Source organism: Nicotiana sylvestris, chromosome 10, assembly GCF_000393655.2.
Source record: "Nicotiana sylvestris chromosome 10, ASM39365v2, whole genome shotgun sequence".
Taxonomy (NCBI): Eukaryota; Viridiplantae; Streptophyta; class Magnoliopsida; order Solanales; family Solanaceae; genus Nicotiana; species Nicotiana sylvestris.
The window spans coordinates 124,266,069-124,268,961 of record NC_091066.1 but is presented as its reverse complement, the minus strand read 5'-3'; positions in this window follow the sequence as shown (position 1 = coordinate 124,268,961).

Sequence of the window (2,893 nt, the reverse complement as noted above, 5' to 3'; positions counted from 1 at the left end):
TGTCTCCATCTGCATCTACATGCATAAGGCTACCATTCTTCTTTCCAATTTGCATAAGGCTACCATTTTGCCTTCCGAGACTTAACGTTGTCTCCATATGCATTGCATAATGCTACCATTCTGCCTTTCGAGACTAAACGTTGTCTCCATCTGCATCTGCATTGTATAAGGCTACCATTTTGCCTTTCGAGACTAAATGTTGTCTTTATCTGCATTCTTGCATAAGGCTACCATTCTGCCTTCTGAGATTAAATGTTGTCTCTATCTGCATTTGCATTGCATAAAGCTACTATTCTGCCTTCCAATCTGCATAAGGCTACCATTCTGCCTTCCGAGGTTAAGCTCTACCTCCACCTGCATTCTCATCTTTGCATATGGCTACTTTTCTGCCTTTCGAGGCCAAGCTCGACCTCCAATTTTCTTCAAAACTAAGCACTATCCCAAGCACTATTTATCTCGCTTCTCTTACGGGCTAAGCTTTTCCTTTCAATTCGCAAGACTAAGCTCTGTCTTGTCTTCATCATACTACTGCATCCTTCATGGGCTAAAATATCGGCCACTCATCCAAAGGTGTCAACGTTCGGAGGCACCATCTTCATAGCCCGAGAACATCATGTCATGGCCTGATGATGTCTTTCAATCTTTTGCATATCATTATTAAAAGGCGTCATGGTCCGGAGGCACCATCCTCATAGCCCGAGAACATTATTTCATGGCCTGCGAATCCCTTATCATACGCTTTATGGCCCAGGACATCATGGTCTAAGGACATCATTCCCATCGTCCAAAGACAACTTTCATAGTCCAACGGGAATTTGCATCATGTTTAATTTATGCACGGTATACGCTTGTATTGTTTCTATTTGTAGGTAAGCCGGCGAGCGACGGCTATCCCACCAGAAGCGATTTCGCTCCAGTACCCTCAGCCATAAAAAAACCTAACCATTCCCGTAAATCGTCCACTCACCCAGCCCTAGATATCGCGTTCGTTCTTAAAATGTCTTCATCAGTATACTCCGTTGATGAATCCGAAACTACATACAGCCTGATTCCTGTGAAACCAGGGATATATAGGCAGCTCAAAAGTTAGGGTACAACCTAACCTCTTCAAACCATTTCGCTCGGTCAAAATTGGCCATCATTTCTTTACCCGGAAACTCTTTCATCCTTCCCAAGTAAAGAGGGGCAACTGTTGATACCCAATTTTTCCCTATATATTTTCAATATACAAAATATCTTCAAAATAGCATATATATGTTCATATAAGCATGCCCAAGGTTTTTATTATTTTTTCAACAATTTTAAGGTTTTAAATTGATTTATTTTCTCTCATTTTATCCATAAAATCTCCAATAATTATTTCCAAAATTATTATTTTGATAATTCATCTATTGGATTTCTATATTTATGCCAAAATATGGCTAAGGTAATTTTTATATATTTGTATAATTACATTTAATATTTTTAAAGCTAAATTGCACATAATTTCAATATTAGCCCTTTTAAGATTTAATTATGTTTTATATGCATAAAATTGGATTCTGTATTTTTAAATTGTTAATTATGTATTTTAAATCATTTTTGTACCTTAATTTATTTTCCAAAAATTACCTACTATTTTATATAAATTAATTAGGGGAAAATTGGCTATTTAAATAACAGCCAAATTTGGCTTTCAATTATAGCCAAAATTGGACCCCTTTCCATCCCAATTTTACACCCAAATAACCCGACGCACACCTTATTAACCCATCCCTTTCCTTTTTTTAATCACACGACCCCCCAAACCCTACCCCCATTATCTCATTTGCACCACCTCTGAATCCCTCCTCTCCCAAATTCTCTCTCAACTCACCCTAACCCTAATCACCATTATCGGCGAGAACCTCCTTCCTATGGTGTTCTTGTGCCTTCTCCGACCACCTCCGGTCTCCTATACTCCATGGCTCTTCGACTTCATGAGTCCTTGAGAAGATCTCAAGGGAAGCCAACATGTACCTGTTTGAAACTCGTTCACTGGCCTGTCTTCGGCCATTTTCGTTTGTAAGAAAGGATTTCCTCTTGTTTTTCGTTTGAATCCATGAGTTTTTAATCGATTTTCTTCGTCTCTACTATTTTCCGAAAACCCTAGATTTGATATTGTTCGATTTTTCGATTCGAGTATTATTAAGCGTTTTCCTTTAAAAATCTCCCGTTTTAACTAACTATTTTGATATTAGTCGCTCTTTTCTAAACTAGGGTTTCTGAAAATCCTTTTCTTCAAAATGCTTTCTGGTTTTAAGTGTTTAGTCCCCTGTGTATATGTATTTTGATTGATTTTGTAGTGTTCTTCCTTAACCCTAACTAGCCTATGCTAAAACCCCCAATTTTTGACAATTTATTTGGATTCTGCACTTGTCCGTGTTATTTGATATAGGCCAATGTTCTAGGCTTTGATTTACATGATTACTTCTTCGTTTAATAAGAATATCTTATGATTTACCCTAGTATGCTCTATTAGGGTTTCAAATTCGATTCTTTCTGTTTACACTTGTCTTAGTTGCTTATTCATGGAAAACTTATATCATTTTCCCTAAATTTGTATTATTTTGAATCCTTATTCAGTGATTTGCTATGGTAATACTTATATACTTATTTCCGGTTATATTCCTATTTCTACGACCTTTTGATTATTTTTTGCCTTATTTACGATTAACTATGGTACTTGCTGATTCTTATTGATTGTTCCCTTAATTGAACTTTTGTTCATTTACCCTTAATTACCCACCCCATACTTAAGTATTTAATTTTCTTTCCTTAATTATATGCCCTGCTCTTTATCATTAACTGGTCACCCCTTTACTAGAAGAGAACCAAGCTGATTTTTTGCATGATTGATTATGTAATTTTCCCT